General features: G+C 40.4%; 1 protein-coding gene across 3 annotated transcripts in view; it reads right to left on the bottom strand.

The window, feature by feature from the left end:
• The window catches only part of LOC126371942 (calcitonin gene-related peptide type 1 receptor), a 123851-nt gene extending 103622 nt beyond the window's left edge, over positions 1-20229 (bottom strand). For all 3 annotated transcript variants that reach the window (XM_050017399.1, XM_050017403.1, XM_050017401.1), the window contains exon 1: positions 20045-20229. The gene's annotated coding sequence lies outside the window, so the exon portion shown is untranslated. The remainder of the gene's footprint in view (positions 1-20044) is intronic.
• Positions 20230-23205: the final 2976 nt, after the last annotated feature.

The following is a 23205-nucleotide window of genomic DNA, read 5'->3' as shown; positions in this document are numbered from 1 at the left end:
TAGCCATTACATCAAAAGCATCATCATTATGTAGTCGTTACATGCGTCATGATGGGTACGTTTAATGGCTCAACAGTAACCCTGATACCAGTGTTGATGCAGACGGTAGTTCATCTCACAACCCATACGAGTAAAAAATCCCCCATACCATGCTGAACGCATAGCGTATGCGTTAGATGGACAAACGCTATTATCTTTGCGATAAATAAAGCAATTCTATTGGTTCGTATATCGTAACGCGCGCGATATGCATGAAGCATGCTCCGGGGGCAGGTCATGACACCTTTGTTCTGGCCGGTACGTGTGAGGGCGCCACTGTGTCGCGCCTCGTTATGATGACACGCGATAATAAACCGCTGTTTGCCCCATATTATAAGCAAACCTTTCAACCCTGTGTAACAAGCCATAAAACAGAAAACTTACCTAACGCTATAAATAGCTGAAAAAATCCCCGGTTTTATACGAGTTTTGTGAGCGGTATCAACATGTTTAATCCGTTATAATGAATGTGTCCCCGTGTGTAGCGCCGTGTGTGCAGCCGGGATCATCCCGGCTCATTGTTGGCCACGTGACGTCGCACATCCTCCATCACAACTCTGTGGTCGAAGCGGTCAATGTACTTACTTTAAAATCCCTTGTCATTACGTTGGCACAGATGTCATGCAACAACAAACAGTAAAACTCTCTTTTAAACACAAGAATTCTAATTTAAAATACAATATTTTCCATTTTTACCTGACTCTCAAGTGAATACGGAATTAAAAGTCTGTCCTGACTTATACATTCATTAAGAATTATACATTCAAGGCGCGTAATTGGAACAGAGAAACCTCATTCAATTATAACGTAGCGCGGCGCTTTGCACGCGAGGACTTGATGACGTCACACGCGGTAGGCGCCCACACGCAGCGTGACGTCATCGCGCTCATATCACGCTCACGATCGAACATTTAGCCGCTGTCATATTAGAGCGACGTGTCGAGGAGTTGCGGGTGAAGGATAAACGATGTATTCCGAGCAGGTCCGCCGGCTGAAGAGGGTTCACGGAAAAAATGTTTGTTGCAGACCACTTGACGTCATCAATCTTGTTGTCACAGGGAGCGCGGGCGACGACGAGTTAGGTCACGAGTTCACGAGCAGACGGGGCCAATTTAAAGCACATAAAGACGCGCGTCTGGGCTCCGCTGGACCCTCGTCCAGGTGGCGCGGTTTACGAGCATATTCATACGACCGAGTACTTTTATTATTACGGATTCACACGTGCGTGGAGTCTATATCCACATAATATTATAAAACTCTGTGCTGTGGGGTGTAATATGAGGTCATAAATTGTGCCACCATCTGCTACCATGTGTTAGCTTTTAGCACGTGTTTAACTCTTCAAGACTCCCATTTATAGCGTCATCTGTATATGACCTAAATGCCAGACGACGTGCGAGACGCATACGCAAGTAGATTACCGTCAAAATTGCGGGAACAATTGCTTAATGTTGAAATTGCATATCGCCACATGTAGTCAGTGACGTCACTGCAGACGTTAAGAGGTAGGTATATTAGACTATACAGCAGGGAAAGAAATACATAATTCATAATGTTCTTCATTCGTTTCAAACCCACAACATCTATTTTTACGTATGATTGAGCCATTCATTTTCCAAAATCATTTTTTATTACAGTTGACTAAACTTTTTGACGTTGAAGTGATATTGAACCAAGAAACCCGCTTTGAAAGTTTGACAATGAATGAAAGTTGTTCGTTAAAAACTGTCAGCGAGGGGCGAGTGAAACTTAGAGGACAGCAGTGCCTCCCATCGGGAGGGAAATTAAAAAGTTGATGGATGGAACAACGTGCCGCCGCCCGAGCGGGGTGGATTACAGCGTGCAGAGGGTTAGTGAGGTTGTGGTCGGTGGACCGTGAGATATACTGCTCTTGTACAACCTGCTTATGTGATAAACTCATATTAAACCAGTATTATGGAGATACTAGCCTTCCGTCCTTGCCTCGTCCACGTGGGCTGTGTTCATCGCGGCAAGTATATTAAATCCGTCCCTGGAAAGTATTATAATATAATGTTCGTCCCTGAATTTCAATCTATCAATTGTCATCCAAACTGTCAGGCAGTTTAGACGTGAAAATGTAATGAACAGACAGACTTCCTTTCGGATTTATAACATAAGTATGGATAACTTCTTATCGAATATAACGTTAGTACTTGAGTCGCATTAACATATTTGACATTTATATAGACTTACAGTTCAATTAGTCAAAAAAGTTAATATGACAAAATACTAAATTGTATACAAATTACAATCCTCATGACCGTACGTGTACGACACGCCGCGCCGTCACCATCGACCAACATACTATAATTGCACGTACGCAACAAGTTACACAAAGAAACTGACACGAACAACAATAGAAATCGGCGTAATTATACCTCCCCATTCAAACTTTATACATTCCTTTGATGATGCTAACCTCAAAGTATTCTAAAACTCAAACTTTTGTTCCATAAATCATAAAGTTGCGACGGAGGCGGCTGTAGACGCTAATTGTTTACTCAAGTTGAGACGGATACCTGCCTGGGTCTTACTTCAACTTATTACGTTAAGTGACCGCAGCAGTATTACGTATATTGGTAATAATGATCTCCCTAGCGTTATTCCGTTTTTCACAGGGTCCGCTCACCTAACCTAAAAATTTGACAGGTCTGGTTTTTCACAGAAGTGATTTCCTGTCTGTCTTTCCAACCCGCGAAGGGAAAACCAGCCAAATGAAGGTTAGGTCACATACTTCCGAAACTTCTCGGGTATGTGGGTTTCCTCGCGATGTTTTCCTTCACCTTTTTAAAAATATTTTCTAAAGTAGGCTGAATGACGTTTATATCTTTGCCTTTACTTAGTTTGTATTGAAATTTTCATATTGACGGTTTGTTAGGGTAATGTGGCCAAACTGTGGGCGGTACGGAATACTCAGGCCCAATAAGATAGATACAAATAACATTTTGTTCAAATTCAAATTTCTATTTCATTAATATTGTTAACCGTAAACCTTACCCTAGTGATGACTACAGATTATATTATTTTTTTTAAATACGGCATTTGGCAACGGCAATTTGGGTAAACATGGATTCCCTTTACAAGTCACATGAAGGTCAAATAAATACACGATTCCTTCTAAAGTAAACACTATCCGGCTGATTTGAGAGCCAAAAATAGAGAAATAATCTCGAAATGGTTTTAGAATTAGCGTAACTTTTTCCCCCTTACCTATATACCGAATGTGGGTGCCTGACAGACGAGGACGCTGGCTCGACAAAATATAAAGTGCGACGTAATTTTATACACGCGACGTAACTCACAGGGTGCGCAGAATAGCAGCGCCGCTGCTGACTGCTATAGTTCCAATTACTTATTTTTCCTTTTTACTACATTTAATATAGCATAACATAAAATAACATCATCAGACATTATCAGAAAGGGGTCTACCCTTTTCTCGCCAGCTAAGTTTAAGTCCCATGTAATAGGGGTGAGCCTATTACCATAATCCGGGCACAAGTCTTGGAAACCACTTATCATTTATCTGTGATCCAAGCATGAACTTCCAATTCATAAAGTCGAATTCAAGAGTTTAGAGCCCAATCCGGGATTCAAACCCGTGACAACACGATGTAAGTCACGCGTTCTCCGAACAGGGTTACCATGGATCCTAGTACATTTACTGTTGCAATGTACATGAAAGCAGACAGGAGAGGCGTACCGGGCCGGGAACATTTTTTATGTACGAGTTTGTTTATACACAGGCGTACATACAGGGTGTTAGTGACATCGTAACGAAAACTTTGAGGGGTGATTGAGGCCATGATTCTGAGATGATTCTGGGAATTTTCCGTCGCAAAAGTATGGAATTGAAAATAATTAAAAAAACACAAAAATTTTCAGGAATGTTCAGACTGAAAATTCCACTTGATATCAACTCAGAATCATGGTCTGAACCATCCCCATCAGTATTCGTTACGGTGTCACTAACACCCATACCTACTTGTATGGCTACCGTATGTACTTGTGTGGGGTGTAAGTGACATCGTAACGAATACTGAGGGGGATGATTCAGCTGATTATTCTGAGTTAATATCAAGTGGAATTTTCCATCGCAAAATTATAGAATTGAAAATAATTTAAAAAAAAACTAAAAAAAAACATGAATTTTGCGACGAAAAATTCCACTTGATATTAACTCAGAATCATGGTCTGAATCATCCCCCTTAGTATTCGTTACGATGTCACTAACACCCTGTATGCGTTTTTTTACAAATTCCAGTATCTCGACTCGCCACCTCTATGTAAAGAGAAGTAGTCGGAATAAATGTAGACATCTGATTTTGGAACCTTCCAGTCTACATGAACTGCTACTGTCAATAACAAATTTAACTACCCACCCTGCACCGAAGTACCCCTGGAGGTAATGTGAAGGTTCCGCCTGACGGAGGTCGCGTCTTACCTCTCGACTGAGGATAATTACATTTGGTACGAGCGGCGCACGAGTAAGTAACATGTGATATTTATATGTGCTGCGTTTGTTAAACGAATGAAGAAACTTAACTGCTGGACCGGGAGTGAAGAAAAACAATACGTTTAGCTGCTTCATCAACCCGAATAAGTATAAATGGTTGTAAAATTCGCCTTGAGGTACATGTAGGTATCATCATCAGCCCATTAACGTCCCCTCTGCTGGGGACGCCTTCCCTATGGATGGATAGGGAGATCAGGCCTTAAACCACCACGCGGGCTCAGTACGGATTGGTGGTTATTAACGACTGCTAATACAGCCGGGACCAACGGCTTAATGTGCCTTCCGAAGCACGAAGGAGCTCGAGATGTAAACTTTCTATAAAAAAAGTTGCTTAACTTCAACAATCGCAGACCGAGCGCGTTTACCGCTGCGCCACCGAGCTCCTCATGTAGGTATACTAAATATTTTTGGACACTGTACACAAAAAAAAAAGCCGGTCAAAGGCGAGAATGAGTCGCGCCCCGAAGAGGGTTCCGTACAAATTGCCGTAAATTAACAAAGATAATCTATGGGAGGCTTTGACTTTGCAAACACAGATTTACTTTTGCAACCAAGTAATTAATAGCTTATGCGGCAAATGTACAACAACCCACAATAAAAACAAAGATTAGTGTATACTAATCTTCAACTGCACATAAGTTTGCAATCGCACAATTATATTTTTTCTGTGTTGGAAAAACAAATTACTTAACGATTTTCCCTTTACGATTCCTTTTCTTTACCTGTGCTGTAAGACCTTCCATATTGTTAAATTTCATGATATGAGAGTAATATATCATCCAATACTTATTATGAGACGTAATAAGTATTAGATGATCATTTCAATATACCTCCACGTGTTCCCGAGAAAAAGGGTCTAGACGTCTGTCTACCGCTTTATAGGTCCGTTTTTTTGACGTTCGGAACCCTAAAAATACTACCGAACTAATTGCTAGTAAAGTAAAGTTTATTAGAATCCTAAAGTTTATTAGTAACAAAACTGTTTAGTTAACAAACAATAAATAAACTTTCTAAAATATTACAAAATAGTTTCGTCGACGTGTCGGTATTACGAATACAGTACGGCGATATCGGGTCCCTGACTCCCTTTTTACTGCACCGTCCTGTACCATGGAATCATGTAGTGTAATAGAGCCCATTACAACACTAGGTGGCTATTACAATACCTACTAAAATCTACCTTAGATATATCTCGTATGTTTTGTGTGACTTTGTGTATTACGGAAAAGCACGTTAAGCCGTTGGTCCCGGTTACTACTTACTGATGTAAGTATGTAATCGTTACATGAGCCATGTCAAGGGCCTTTGGCGGGTCGATAGTAACCCTGACACCAGGCTTGATGAGGTTGGTATTCCACCTTACAACCTGTGTGGGAAGGAATTAAGAAGAAGAAGGAAAGGAAAGTAAGATTTTAGTAAGAAGAAAGCATAAACAGAGCGAGAGAGATGCAACGACAGACTGTGTGAGCGGCTCACATGATGTATTGTCTGCCTCCCGGCTTTGTTCGTTTGACGAGCGCTGCTCAATAATGCAACAGCAACAGCAGTGTCCGTGTCTAGGCTCTGTGTTGTAAAGTGTCGCATGACTGAATATTTGAACCTTAAAGACACACTCTTGGAATTCTTAAGATTAAAGTAAATAAGTACATGCCTGCCTAATTCCTATACAAACCTATTTAGTTAAGTAAGCATTCCAACTAAAATTTTACTTAAAGTACAAATAGATATGTGTTCAGACTATACACTTCTGCGACACCCCTTCGGGGATACAGGCGTGATGCTGTTGTGTATGGTGTTATATTGTTATCTTTTTGTTATATACCTAGATCGTCATCAGCTTGTTCTTATTATCTATAAGTCTACAACTTTAAGTTCAGTTACCAGTTAACAGTTACCTATGCATAGGTACTCGTAGTTTGTTTTGTATTGAATTACGAGTACATAATTTCTGTTTCTGTTTTCTTTGTATGTTTCTTGTGTCTGTTTTATTGTGTACAAATAAATAAATAAATAATGTAAAGTATCGAATTGCGAACCTCCTTCTTTTTCGAAGTCGGTTTATGAAAAGGGCAATCCGCTGTTAAAAGCCGCCGCCGGCGCCACTGGATCGGGGCTCGCGTCCAATAGTCTCTACACTATGGGGCTACCGGCTTTCTCCACTATTGTATACTAAGCCGCCGCGCGCCGTGCGGGTACAAATCCACCAGTACAGGCCGCCAAGCCAGAGGCGTCCGCTAGAATTGCCTTTTAAAATCACTATTAATGTATTCTACGTGCGTAGCATATGCGCACGAGCGTACGAGGTACATGCATCGCAATGTCGCAATAGGACCCCGATACCGACCCCGCCGGCGTGGTCGACGATTTCCCTCAATCAGCGCTTATCGCTATCGACCCACCAGGGTCGATAAATTCTTTCAAATATTTTCCCTCTCAGACGACGCCCTGAACCGAGTTTCGCGCCCTCTTGGGCACCCTCAGGCCTGTTGTCTTAAACGTTATACCGGGTGAGAGCCTTCAGCGCTCCCCATTTGTCCGGCCAAGTAATTAATGCCATCTGCGGCAAATCTACAATAAGTCACGTCAAAAAAAAAAGTTAGTGACATCGTAACGAATACTGAGGGGGATGATTTAGACCATGATTCTGAGTTGATATCAAGTGCAATTTCCTGTTGGAAAATTCATGAAATTTATTGCGTTTTTTTATTATTTTCTGTTCCATACTTTTGCAACGGAAAATTACACTTGATATCAACTCAGAATCATAGTCTGAATCATCCCTCATAGTTTTCGTTACGATATGTCACTAACACCCTGTATATTTTATTGTAGATTTGCCGCAAATGATATTCCTAAACGAAAATATGTTTTTATTTTTTTTTCCGTTTTTTTAGGATATTATTTCTTGCCTAACGATGGAAACATAATCATTTTAGTTTAAAACCAATGCGATATTCTGTAGCTGTCATGTTTACCCCACATAATGTTAGCTGATGATGTAATAGTATGCGCGTGTCAGCTGGTCCATTCATCTTAATAAAGCAGACTGCTGTACAGAGTGTAACGGCTGGTATTTATAAATACGTCTTTTATAGCTGCGCGGGCGCCGGCGCTATTTCCAGACACGTAATCACGGCAATAAGCTGAATTTGTAAAGCTTAGAATTCATACATACGTTTCATTTAATATTTCGCCTACATCTTAACATATGCATAAATTTACAGAGTGTTAGTGACTCCGTTCCGAATACCGAAAGGAATGATTCGGCTCATGACTCTGAGTATTAACTCATGGCGGAATGAAAGTGGAATTTTCCATCACAACATCACAGCCGTGGGTCACAGCAGATGGTAGCAACAGTGGTTGTGTAGCTGTCACGTCTAATGATCTGAAGCCAATTAAAATGTTCTGAAGTATTTGTACCGTTCAAGTAGTAAATAAAAACTCGTAGAAAGAATTGTAGCGTTGACAGCGACTTTCCGAACGGCGACCCGCGCTACGGCGACTCTCTTTACGGCGAGTGGCCTTATTTTCCCTTTACGTCGAGCGAGTTTTGACGTTATTGTACAGTTATGGTAAAAACTGTTTTGCTGTTTTCTTTCTATTTATGATTTGGTTTAAATAGACAAATACTTACAATTAATTTTCCTCTTATTATTTTCCTAGCTACTTACCTTTTAAGAAACATAATAATTATAGGTAAGTACTTATGTGGAGAAAATGGCTTCAACTAATGAAACTCCATTTTGATATAATAATATATTTTTATAAACATTGTTTTAAAAAGACCTATACCTTCTTTATATTGTGAAATAATATAATAGTTCTACGGTAGAACTGATCAGTTAGAACTACAGGGAATAAAGGACATAACATAGCATCACGTCTGTATCCTCGAAGGGGTAGAATATTGAAAATAAAAATTAAGTACATTTATCATGTAAATACAGGCTGGCGCAAACATAGGCCTCGTTAAGTTAAATTCTGCTTTAAAAATCTTGTAATGGATATTTCGAAGGATGAAACTTCCTGCGTAGCCTCTGTGTGGGGATGAGCCCACCCTACCTCTAGGACGCCGTCGGCAGGGCATTGAGAAAGGGTTGGTCCCAGGGCATAGGTGTTAGTTGCCGAACTCAGAGAATAAAAGAGATCTTAATAGAGTGCAAAAAAATAGAGAGTAGGATTGGGCGCCTTGAACATGATACTCTCCTATTGCAAGCAAAGCAAAGGGGATGGAATTAAAAATTTCACTTTTAAAAAATGTATATTAACATTACTTCTTCTTATACAGCAAAGAGTTTAGCATGTCTAGGTTATTTCATGATAACACAAATTTAGGAATAATCCTGTTATTACAATCAAGCAAAGCTTAGTCAAACCACTTAAACGCTAAAGTTTCACCCAAAAAGTGATATATTAAGTGCCTGGACGGCAGGTCTTAGGCAAAATCATGAAGCAAACCGCTGGATAGCAGGTCCTATACGAAAAGCATGATGTAGATGTAGAAGACAATTACTCCGAGTGTAAGCACAACATTATCTTAATGGGGAACTCCCCAGGTATCCCTTGAAGATAGACATCCAAGTTGGACTTTGAACCCTGCAACAAAACGACATATTACAGGTCTGCCTACCCCGTTAAGACGCGGAAACATAGGTAAACCACATTACGTGTGACGGTATAACAGCATAATCGATAGTCAATGTACTAAGCCAATGATTTTTAGGTGGTTTTACAGTTATTATTATTCTGAGGGTTTTACACTGAAAGAAAGATAGTGAGATTAAGCCATTGTCATGGACATGTGGAACTTATTTTAGCCAAAGTTCAGAGATAATAATCACAAAAAAACTCACCAAAAGATTTTAACATCATTTCAACATCATTGACGTGGCACACCACTTTAAAAATAAGGCATGCAAAGGGAGCTTAACCCATACAGCCTAGTCTTTGGTCATCTTAATCTTTTTTAAGTTGCCATCGTCATTCGATAAATGTTAATTTGACACAACTTTTTCCAAGCGCGGAGGCACACACTCGCATGCGATTACCGGGTGAGAGCCTTCAGCGCTCCCCATTTGTCCGGCCAAGTAGTTAATGCCATCTGCGGCAAATCTACAATAAGTCACGTCAAAAAAAAAACTCGCATGCGATTCAGCCTTGTCGGAAGTCTAAAAACAGGTGTTATAAGAATACCAAACATAACTATTATGTTTAAGTAGGTACCATGATTATAATCATTAAACCCGTTGCCTGAATAATATAAAATGAATTTTGATTCAGATAAGTAATACCTAATAAGTACCTAAAATATTTGTCCCTGGCTCCAAACGCGTGGAGAGTGTTTTCTATAGGTAGTACTATTTTATTAGTTATTGCTGTGCTGGAACGTAACACACAATCAAACTCACATTCGAATTTATTCTGTTCTATTTATTAGTTAGGATCAAATAAAATTGAACAATTTTAATAAATTATCATAGCATGTAATCTTCTTTCAATCTAATTTACAGTTTTTGGTATGTATGTTTTGACTGTTTAGTATATTATAAGTAATAAAATTACAAATAATAAATAATGTTCCTGTCATGTCAAGCATTTGTCATGTCTATTGTTATTTTTATAGAATAAATTTCAATTTCATTGTAAAAATTCAATAAAAGTATCAAAAAATTGTGAAACAAGGATGAAACAAAGTACTCCTATTGTGTGGTTATCAGTGTTTGGAATTATTCGTTGATAAATTTTGCCAAATAATCAAGAAAAAGAATGGTCGATACTGGACTGGTCGAGTTACCTATATGCTAAGGTTGGACGAAATTCAGTGAACGTTACTCTCTGATGTGAAAGTCACCAGTTTTTCAAAAAATTGGAAGACAACGAATGCATCCGTTTACCAATTTCAGAGTTGAAGGAAAGGTTTGTCAATAAGGTAATTCGGCTATACTTACCTTTGCTATTAAAACATATGTAAATACCTAGGTATGCACTTTATTTATTTTTACATAAAAATACTCGAATAATCGAAATAATCGAATCATTGCTGCTTATCATCGTTATGTATCATAAAGAGTGTCACTCTTCCCTGGGAACAGAAGTTGCTATTGATCTGTTAAAAGCCACCAAGATTGCTCATGATCCAACTGAGTGCGAACTTACTTGTATGCTGAGGTGATGAGGTGAAAAGTCTTAGTCCGGGATAAGAATTTAGGCAATGCCTGAGAGTAACCACGTGGGCGCAGGATGATGTTGAAGCGATAGCAGGCCGGAGTGGACCTATAGCAGCAAGCGCCTAATAAGTACGGTAAAGCTACGGCTGCTTGAAAGTACATCAGGTGGGATTCATCTATTTTTACGTTTATAAGTAATTGACGAGGTGATGCTCTCCCAGCGAACCCGCTGCAGAGTTCATAGGTTCTTCGAGTACTAGAGAGATAATGAGAATACGCCACACAGTGTACGAGAAGAACACGAAAGGACGTCGAAGCTTATGTGTGTGCGCCTGTTCTAGAATTATTAAAAATATAAACGTTATATATATAAATAAGAGTCTATTGATGACAATGTGTTTTATTAATTTAAACCTCTCCACATCGGTTCTTAAAAGTTATCACATCATCATCCATCATTGCTGCTACTAAAACTATCATTTATATATTAATTGATAAACTTACTTATATCCTATACCTAACAGCATAGTTCTAACTACGCAATAAGGCCGCTTTTGTAACAACTATTACTCTGAGATTGTTTAAATAATGTGTTTCTTCAGTATCCAATAAGCACTTTGTATTGTATTGATGACAGACTTAAATGAGGTTGGGCCGGACATGCTTGTCGCATGCACGCTGAGCGGTACGCACGGATCGTCACGCGTTGTGTCTTATGATGGCGCAACGATATGGACGCTTGCCGGAGGGACTGGCTGGAATGCGCTCAGGATCGCGATGATGGGAAGAGGAAGAGGAGGCCTTTGCTCAGCAGTCGGATCTTGTAGGCTAGATTAGACAAGATTGTATTGATAATTGAGAGTAGGTGCCAGTAACCAGCCATCCGAAAAGATATAAGTATATATTAAAAAAAATATCGAGATAAGATGTAAGTATATATACCTAGTAGCTTTGTATCACATATTTAATCCCATAAGATTACTGCATTTATAAAACAGGCTGGAAGGTTTTCAATATTATGAAACAAAAATGAACCAAAAATGCAATTATTTCAGTGGAAAAAAAATATTGTATGTAGCGTGATTAAAATTGTGTTTTGAACTGTACATGTAAATGACAGATGTGATGTCAAGCAGTCGCCGTTCCGGGAATCGCTGTCCACGCTACAATTCAAATTAAATTTCACCTTGAACGAGACTCAATTCGAACTTTAACCTGGTTAATAAACAAAATAAAGGGTTTTCTTCATTTTAATTTCACCGTTAATTAGCGTCGCCGGCGCCGCTAATGATTTCCTGCAGTTTACTAGAACAAAGGCGGGGGTGCCTGGCTGCCATTGCCATGTATATATATATATATATATATATTGATTGAGGTGACATGCCTGTTCTAATGTGTTAAGTTTGTAATAAATGAAATTTATAATTTAAAATAAATATTATTTATTACAAACTTAACACTATTAGAACAGACATGTCACCACAATCAATAAAATAAAGCCAGCCATTTATGTTTACATCAGATCATGAACAACGTACCGATAAGTTACATCACTATTTACTAGTACTGCGACCCACTGTCTTCCCCTGCCATTATGTAAACATGGTACCCACAGTACAACCTATCATCACCCATATTTAAAGTAGAAAAATGTGATCTAAAAGCAAATGTATATCCACAAATAATCACCTAAGAAATAACACCCATTTTGGATATGAAAGCATAACACGAGCCATTCCACCGTATAGTGATTATGTGTTGTATCATACATATCCCATCACGTCAGAAAGGCGACAATCCCTTGTCAGTTTTTGCGACACGCCCGGGGAGATGCTTACGCGTTGTAGATCGTTTCTTTCGCCTTAAAAACTCCAAGACCCCAGCGTGGCAACGTCAGACCAACCCTCTGACGTCACACCTCGTATTACCACGTTACCGAAAACACAATGTGACCTCTCTGTGATCGCAGATTTTCACGATTCATTCCTACACTTTTATAGCATTCCTTTGTGTCCGTGGAATGGCGAGATTGGCTTTTTCGGCTCGAGGAGATTGCGCGGCATTACTCCAGCCTGATAGTCACGATACAGTAGGTACCTACTGACGTGTGCTCCTCTCGTATGCACCACGGTGTAGCAGATGCTTTACGAGACTATAGGTACCATATGTAATATAAATATATATTTTTTTGACGTGACTTATTGTATATTTGCCGCAGATGGCATTAACTACTTGACCGGACAAATGGGGAGCGCTGAAGGCTCTCACTCGGTACAACGTTTAAGACAACAGGCCTGAGGGTGCCCAGTTGTCGCCTCTACTCAGGGCATCGTCTGACAGGAAAAATATTCGAAATAATTAATGAGGTAAATCGTCGACCACACCGGCGGGGTCGGTATCGGGATCCTGAAGTGTTTGTTGTCGCGAGCCGATTGGCTACCTCTATGGCTGGAGCAATCGGGTCGTCGGGATCGTATATTACGTCCTTCGGACGCCGATACTTTTCAGTACCGTCCCTAAGCGGGATGTATTCGGAAGCCGCAACTACCAGGGGTTTGGGTGGGTACCAGTTGTAGCATGGGACCTAGTGAGCTGACATAATTATATACAGTTCATCAACATCATAATTATTCAGAACTTGATTGTGTCATTCCGCTGTGGTGACGTGTAGTTTTAAATGAATGAATGAATTACCACTTTATTGCATGCACCACACCTATCGGATTAAACTAAAGTGGCTTCCGACCCGGTAAGGTTTACTGGCGTGAACTGAGTCCGTTAACGAATGGTTTTATTTGCTCACGTACTAAAGCGCTCGGGTGTTAATTTAGCGATATTTCAGCCAGAAATTGTGTGTCCGGCGCAGAACCGGCAGCGGTGGAGTAAACAGAGTGGAGTGCGTGCCGGCGAATAAACAACCGGACAAATATACTTTGGGGGTCGCTATCACAACACAACACACGAGCGACTAAGAGAGAGGCCCCACGAGCGTAGCGCGCGTCGCTTCGTTGCGTCGCCGCAACGCTATGACTTCGACTTGCCGAGTGCCACGAAGACGTAGAGCTTGTGCGATGCATTGTTATATTTCTAGTTTGACCTAGGTCTGCCAACCATTGAAAGTTGTGAGGGCCGGACCGAATGCAGCCCGCGAGGCAACCATTGCCCAATGGCTCAAATTAGCTTCCAAACGTTTTTTCGATTCTGCTCCGCACCACCCAAATCCCCTGGTAGTTGCGGCTTCCGAATACATCCCGCTTAGGGACGGTACTGAAAAGTATCGGCGTCCGAAGGACGTATCGATCCCGACGACGCGATTACTCTAGCCATAGAGGCAGCCAATCAGCTCGCGACACCAAACACTTCAGGTCCCCGATACCGACCCCGCCGGCGTGGTCGACGATTTCCCTCATTCAGCACTTATCGCTATCGACCCACTAGGGTCGATTAATTCTTTCAAATATTTTTCCTCTCAGACGACGCCCTGAGCCGAGGTTCGCGCCCAACTGTGCACCCTCAGGCCTGTTGTCTTAAACGTTGTACCGGGTGAGAGCCTTCAGCGCTCCCCATTTGTCCGGCCAAGTAGTTAATGCTATCTGCGGCAAATCTACAATAAGTCACGTCAAAAATAAAAAAATAAAATATATTTCTAGTATCACGTTCATGTATCTCTAGTTGTATAGCTTTTGTGTTAAATCATTAGGTGAGTCTCATATCCCCATTTAAACGCGGTAAGAACCCGTTATTAAGTATGTGTTTTAATTATCATTAGGTGAGTAAGCAACGGCCTCCGTGGTCCAGTGTTTGAGCCTTAGGATCACGATTCTGAGGTTCGAATCCCGGTGGTGACATATAACAAAAATCACTTTGTGATCCCTAGTTTGGTTAGGACATTATAGGCTGATCACCTGATTGTCCAAAAGTAAGATGATCCGTGCTTCGGAAGACACGTTAAGCCGTCGGTCCCGGTTACTACTTACAGATTACGTACAACATCAGTAGTCGTTATATGAGCCATGTCAGGGGCCTTTGGGGCTCAATATTGACCCAGATATCATGGTTGATGAAGTTGGTAATCCACCTCACAACCCACACCATAGAAGAAGAGTAGGTAAGAATCTAATATTTAGCAAGTAAGTTAAGTAGAGTAGTAGTATAATTGACTTGTTTACGTAGATAGAGCTTGAAATTACAAAATCGGTATCATATTTACCGAAGTATTTAGCGAACAATAAAATAATGAGTAAACCTTACTCTAAAGCCTGCAACTCGATATCTGTTGTCTCGTAAATTCGGATCTCACGGGAATTCCTCAGATTTATTCCGAGACCTTGTTTCTGAACATCCTTTGAACGAGTTAGCGTTGATCTATTGAAGCATGACGATGGGAAAATATTGGTCCCAATTTACGGGCAAATTGAGTTCAACGTCTTAATATAGGGGAGCAACAAATGTGCACATACGCGAACTTCAGGCTGGTAAGCCTGTTGGTACGTCGTAGCACAGGTGAGGTAACAATCCTTGTTAGTTTGTTAGTTAAATAATTAAACAGCAAGTGGTCGACTACCGTCAACTATACAGGCATGTTCCAATAGTGGTAGCTGGCAATAGTGGTAATGTTTCATACATTAGTGAGATTACCTTTTCTGTTTATCACAATCGACAAAATAACAAAAAAATACTTTCTTGTATTGAAGTCCAATTGAGCTAAACTTTTAGTAGAGAATTATAGTCGTCGTAACTACATGTAAATAAGAAACATGAACGTCTATACTATGCAATAAATAATATTTAATATTATGTAGAACATTTTAAATGTTCTATTTGGATTCATTAAAAGATATAAAATTAAGAATGTAAGTTATATTCTATCTAGGCATTTTAGTACCTGTATGCATTTCGTATATTTTGTCTATTTTCTGTACCTTGTGTTGTTTGTGCTCAATATAGTTCATTTACCTTATGTTATATTATCTTTCCATTGCAGTAGAATGCGTCCCACCTTCCTGCCACTAGCCGTCAGACGTACGCAAGTATAACCGTCAAGGAAACTATTTTCCGATAATAGTTGGAGCGCAATATACGACACGAGAAACGAGAGACTCAGCGATATTGCACCGCCACACGCGACCACACGCGACACGCGACATCACGCGCGCATCTTCACACGTCATCACACGCTACAACACATATGGAACGCATTACGTTTTTCACACGTCATATCCCACGTCCTAACGTTACGCGCCGCAACACTACAACTCCAGCGTCACTTTATACACCATTAGAAAATGATAACAAACATCTACATGTGTTACAATTAGAGGAGCAATCCGACCATTTTGTTCGTTAGATTTTACCATGTATTAAGTAGGTAGGTAGTTACTGCATTAGTAGCAAGATATGCATGATGCAAGAGTAACTGAGTGAGTAAGCAAGCTACAGAGGCTGCAAAAAATGATTAGATGAAGGAAGAAGAAGAACTGAATGAGAAATGTATTTTTTATTTTGGTTTATATATATATATGTTGTCCTGGAAGAAATGGAGGGAGGTCTTTGCCCAGCAGTGGGACACCTCTAGATAAGATAAGATGTATGTTGTCTAATTACTATTTTTTTTAATATTTTTCAAATTCGAACACCGAGAGAAGACGCGACGCCACGCGCAGACACGCGTGGGAACAATCACTACAGTGGCGAGGCATAAACGTTACTGCAAATTAAAAATGGAATAAAATTCTCCTAAAGGTCGGCCTAATATCCCGAATGGAGATTGTAACGGTTCTATTACGAGCCAATGGGGCGAATTCCCTCGAACAATACTAATATTGGTAGGCTACGAAAAATGCTAGAAGACAATAAGAATACATACATAATTGAAAATTCTATTCAGTAACACTGAAATTAACTTGATTAAAATCCATTACGTTTGAAATCCATACTGATAATTATGGCAAGTAAGTAACAGTTTTCAATATTATAACCGATGATAAAACATGTTGGCTCGACCATTGACCAGTATAGACAGCGATAGAGACAAAAAAGTATTTTAATGATATTGCTTCCTTCCCTCTTTTATTTAAACATATATTTTGTCGTGCCCGAGGATCTGTGATGTGAAACTCATATATCTATACGTAACTTCTTAACTTGTACACCATCATAGTATGCAAATAAAAAATATTGAATATATATCTACCTATCTATCACGTTGGTCTAACAGAAAACTCGGTACTCAGTTCATCTTGCGATGGATGCACCTCTGACTACTCCAATTGGGGTATAGTCGTGAGCTTATGTTATGTTTATAGTTAACTTGTGAAGAAGTAACGTAGAACGTTTCAGCTACTTATCATCTCGGGCATAACATGTCATACCATCACACCTGTATCCCCGAAAGATTAGGCAGGGGTGTATAGTACCCACTCCTCGCCAACCATTTTCATTTCGGGCATGATGTAAAATATCCCTCAGTCGCCTGTAGTATTAATTACCAATGATGAATTTGCGGATAAAGCGTGCGATTAGTGTTGCCAGATATACAGTCATCATCTCCCCAGCATTATAGCGTCCCCGTTTTCCACAGGGTCCGCTTACCTAACCTGAAGATTTGATAGGCCCGGTTTTTTACAGAAGCGACTGCCTGTCTGACCTTCTAACCCGCGAAGGGAAACCAACGTTATCACGTGCCTCTGAAATACATTTCTCAACGTGGGATCCGCTGAGCACGTGATAATCATTTATGATCCAAACATAAATTATAAAATAATTGGTCTAGGCCTACTATGCTGGGATTCGAACCTGCGGCCTCAAATTGAGAGTCAAGCGTTTTACCAACTGAGCGACCATGGCTTCAGAAATACCAGTAGATGCCAGAGAATCAACTGGCATATTCTGTAGATATAGAATAAAACAATAGTGTTAGGAACCCAACTGAAAAACCAACAGCTGAAAGCGCAGTATTCTCCCGCGGCGTATGCGCCAGTTCTAATATCACTATCACATAAAGAGGAGGTGTCGCCATCCAGCAACATTATGCGCCGAATTAACCCGAAGACGTCATCATAATTTTTCCAATACATCTTCCTGCCCAGCTGTCCTTGCAATTAAACTATGTTAATGGAGTAGGTATAACACACCCGGTCGCAAGATGTGGGTGATGTGAGATCGCAGCTTCACGCTTGGAGCGGCGCCAGGCAATGTGTAAATGTTATGATGTCCGGCGCATGTCATGTGGGGGACAACTGCCACTACACCGCGAGTCCAGTGGAGTTAAGCTGCTGCTGGGTGTGGGGTAGCCGAGCCGTTTACTCTATTTGGCATAACATAACATGAGCTCACGACTATAGCCCAATTGGAGTAGTCAGAGGTACATCGCAAGATGAACTAAATATGCCTCACCGAGCTTTCTGTTTGACCAATGTGACAAGTGGTGGTAAGTGGTTAACATAAGCTCACGACTATATCCCAAATGGGGTAGTCAGAGGTACATACATCGCAATGCATAGCATAGTGGTTAACCATAACTGCTCCTAAATCATTGCCAACAACCAATTTGCCCTCCTGCGCTCACGGCGCCGCGTGCTACGTACTGAGGCCCGGAAGGTATCACCTTTATTGCCTCATAAATATTTACCACGTGTTGACTGGATAAACTGCTGCGATATACTGTTTGTTTATTCATCTGCTACGAACGGGAGCAATATTAAATAAATCAAGTCAAAGTCGTATCAAACCGGACGAATTAATGAACAGCGTGAGTGTTTTATTTTTTAAATAAATTCGCACTTGTGCTAATTCTTACTGATGGTAAGTGGCTTATGATTATGATAGGAGGTAGTTTAGAGTAGTTTTACCATATTTTTAAATGTTATAGTACTGCTAGGGAAGCAAGAGAATTCAATTTTTATATATTTTTGAATAATTATGTACCCGAGCAATGAGAAAATAGATCATTATCATGTTAAATACGTACAGCACATTTTTTTTTTCGGGAACTTAGCCTGGAAGGTTACTAAACTATTTTCAATAATAATTAATAAATCTCTGCAGGTGGGGATACCTGGTTGATGGTTGCGATGATTGCGAGTGTGGAGTATCACCACAAACTATGGCTCACCTTTTGTGCTGTCCTAAGTGCCCTAACACCTGCACTATTGAAGACCTGTACGAAGCCACTGACAATGCCGTAAGCGTGGCCAATTATTGGTCAGCAAAAATTTAGCTTCGATCGTCATCGACCCGCAAAGAAGAAGAAGAATCTTTAAGACAGTATAATGCGAAACGATAAATGCGATAAGGTGATGCGTATAACGACGGTATCAGGGCGTATTCAATTCAATTCACACGTTGCTATTGAGAGGAGGAATCGTTCAAAGTACCTTCTTCTCTCGTGTGGGTTGTGATTTGTATTACCAACCTCATCAACCCTGGTGTCAAGGTTACTATTGAGCCGCCAAAGTCCCCTGCGATGACTCATGTAACGACTACTTACTTACATCAGTAAGTAGTAACCGGGACCAACGACTTAACGTGCCTTCCGAAGCACGAATCATCTTACTTTCGGACAATCAGGTGATCAGCCTGTAATGTCCTAACCAAACTAGTAATGATGATAACGTGATAAATACATACATTATTACATATATCATGCCTATTTCCCACCGGGGTAAGCAGAGACTATGAAGAAAAAGAAAAAGATATAAGTTACTGATCTATTTTTTTCATAAGTCATCGTAGGTAATATAATTCAGCGGTCTATAAGAAAATGCAACATTACGCCGTAATTTTAATGAATTACAATTCAGTTTTTACCCGACTGGGGAGAAGCAAAAAAGAGAGTTATGTGTTTGACGGCTACCACCTAACTTCTAAACCACTTGTCAGAATTTAACAAATGATGTGTCATTAGAAGCGTCTTAATTGTCCGGTTCCATCGAATGCCAATCTGTCTTAAGAGTTTGCTACCCACAGCATACGACCACGGCTACCTACTAGACATCACTATTCGGAAGAATTCCAAAGAATAGAAAATAATATTTTCTTGTTTCATACTTTTTAAAGCGTGATTTTCCCGTAGTCGGGTTTTAGTTTTCAAACTTATATTTTTAGAATTCACTCTCAGAAAAGGAAAATTTCCTGTTTGCGCAATGTACATTTTAAGATTTTCAAGTCAAGAAAGTATAAAAACTAGAATTAATTTTATGTCTTAATACAGTTTTCACCGACTAACCATCACCGCTGGTCATCTATTTGAAACTATCTGCTAGTCGAATAAATAGTTTAGCGAAACTCTTTAGCAACTTACGACGTCGACGGGCGGCGCCACAAACCGCAAATATAACAGCTGAGGAGACGCAGCAACACACCAGTAAGGTCAAAAGTTAGTTGTTATTGTAACTGCCTATCCAGTGGTCACCAATCACCATCAACATTCGCGGGGAGCGCAGTGGGGCGCGGGGCGGGGGCGCTCGCGACCTCCTCGCCGCGCGGCTGCCGACACACTACGGGGCAAATGCTCACGATACGGGACTCTAGGACCGGAGGACGGGGCGACGGGCATCTGGCGACGTCGGGACAGGACGCGGCAGCCGTCTGACGCGGACAGCGGCTCAGGTGGTGCCTATGTCATATCCATTGTTTTAAGTTTACGCGGTTATTGTCACAATTAAAACACATAATAACGGGTTCCATCTACGGGTTGGATCTACCTACTCCCCTCCAATCTCAGCAGTCATCCCGTGATCATGGCACTTGCAACAGTGTCGAAATATCGCGAGTCTCATATCCCTATTTTAAACGCGGTAAGAATCCGTTATTATGTGTTTTAATTATGTCATATCCGTCTGGGTGTTTTTAGCCGACTTCAAAAAAGAATGTTATCAGTTTGTCCCGTATGTACGTAATATTGTTGGAATTGCGTAATATTCGTATGTTTATGTGGGGTTCTAAACACGTGTACCTCATAGGTGCATGTCTGTATGCTTGTCCACACATGAGCCCTGTTGTCCTCTGAACCACTAAATTCTACTTTTGAGATTGAATTAAGTTTAGCATCATGTATTGATATCATATTTCCAGCGTATGTGCCCGGTTAATATCAAAAGCTCGCCTTCTACTACATGGACTGAGACATACTTAGCTGGCGAGAAGTGGGTGTAATTAATTTTTTTTTATTCTTCAATTGGTAAATACAATTTTATTTCTTACAATTATAAACTATACACCTCTGCCTACCCCTTCGGGATACAGGCATGATTCCATGTTATGTTATGGTATAAACGTTAATTTAGATGGGTACCTATTGTCGGGTTGATGAGGTTATCCATTGATGTCACAACCCACACGAGAGTAGTCCATTGTAAGTATGTCTTGTGTGTGAGTGAGTGATCTCTCCGACCGATTTCTTCTCACTTCGACTCCTAGTCGGCACGACGCTGATGCGCCCGAAGATGGCTTATGTAGCTGTACGTCGAAATGCGGAGTGTGATTGATACTTAGTGCGATTTAAAACAACTCCCACACTACATTAACACACAACGTACCTTTAGAAGAAGTAAGGAAGACACATTAAAATAGTTTATTTTCATTATCTACTTTGTTGCGCAACCGCCACCACCCTCTTCCCTTCTAACAAACAATCAAATATACTTTATACCTTATTTGAGGTTTACGCAGTTATTATCATAATTAAAACATACCTAATACCGGGTTTTTACCGCGTTAAAATCAGGGATATATCTGGGAGCAATCATGAACCCGATATTATGTGTTTTAAATATACTTTATTGCACCATAATGAAAGAAAATATTTCCAAAGAGAATGAACTCGGTATTGGGCAAATGGTGGCCTTATCATTTAAAGCGATTTCTTCCAGACAACCATACAAACTATAAGTACAACTTACCAATAATTTCTAATAATTATCAAAGTCTGCACTACAGGTATTAGGAGCACTTTATGTCGTACATCCTGTCTACTGGACCGCGTTATACATCATGAGCCACTAGTTGTTTATATTCTTGCTTCATTACGGTTAAAAGCGTCCGCGCGTGTTTTACCTAATGGACTACATTCCTTTTAATTTGAGCCTATTTGTGGCGGCAAATGACTAGAACACGGAAATGTCTAGTATTACCACCATTACACGATATTGAAATTTATGACCTGCATGTTTGTTGCGTTTCAACTGAATACATTTTTCTGTGGCCTATTTCTTCATTTTCTCCTTTCAAATTTCACATCTTTAGACCGTCAACGCTGGCAATTCAGCGGCATTCTACTCAAGTTTAACAATGAACAAAATTCGTTTGATGTGACGTAATCTGTATGATGGACACAACATCCGTTTCCTGCAACTCGGAGGCTGACTGACGACTGCTCACAACCCGTGTCAAAGACCTGTCATCGCCCGCGCGTCTCTCATGACGTCGCACACCAAACCTGTCATTACGCAGCCTATTTGCACTCTATCTGATAGTTACACCTGAGACTACACCCTAATGTTTATAATACTGGCACCAATGAGGGATGAGTAATAATTTATCCTAAGGACAGTTTTCACAGTTGGTTCGACCATTATAGACGGCGATACGATTCACCACCTATCACTTTGATTTAACAGAAAGCTCGGTGAGATGTAGGTCACAGTTCATATTGCTATAAATGTATCTCTAACTACTCAATATCTATGTGAAATATGAATAATCAATTTAAGTATTATTCATTTTTCTTACTACTTGATTATTTCACAGAAATGTACAATGCGCAGTCCCCACTGACCGCAGGCGCCCGCGGCCTGATCTATCAAATATTCAACATCCACTCACTAATGGAACATGAAAAACTGTTTGTGAGCATTAAAGTTTATCTTGCATAATCCCGGCATCCTGGAGAAAGTCCTTTGTGTATAATAAATCATACAACTGGAAAATAAGTTTGCTGAAGGCTGATTGTATGTATTCCGAGGAAAAACGCAGGCGATTCCCTGAGGGTCGTGAACTATCGCGAGTCGAGCTTAACGTTTATAACTTCGGCGACAAAAGTTTTACCGGGTTGGTGTACACGTGTGATATGACATGGCGTTGTACGCCGTGCGTGCGTGAAACAGTCCCGCCGGGTGTAATATCGTGGGGCATTCAGTTGAAGTCACGTCGCCATATTATCGTCTTCGTCCGGTCAATCTCGGACGTGTCTTGCGTGCGATATAATTTCACGGACAACGGAACATGATTAATGTTTGCAGAAGGAATTAATAATATAATATACAATCAAGATGACGTTCAGGTTTAGCAGTCTAAAGCAAAGAAACATTAGCGATAAATACCCGGTGTAATTAGCTAAAGGTACACGAATCTTGTACCTACAAATAAATCATTTTCCCAATATCAGATAAAACATAGTCCTATAACAGCACACGCCGGCTGATTGCCTGAAAATATTTCGTGCTCTGATAATATTTGTTCAAG

This window comes from Pectinophora gossypiella, chromosome 13 (genome assembly GCF_024362695.1).
Source record: "Pectinophora gossypiella chromosome 13, ilPecGoss1.1, whole genome shotgun sequence".
Lineage (NCBI taxonomy): Eukaryota > Metazoa > Arthropoda > Insecta > Lepidoptera > Gelechiidae > Pectinophora > Pectinophora gossypiella.
This window is presented reverse-complemented; position numbering and strand designations above follow the sequence as displayed.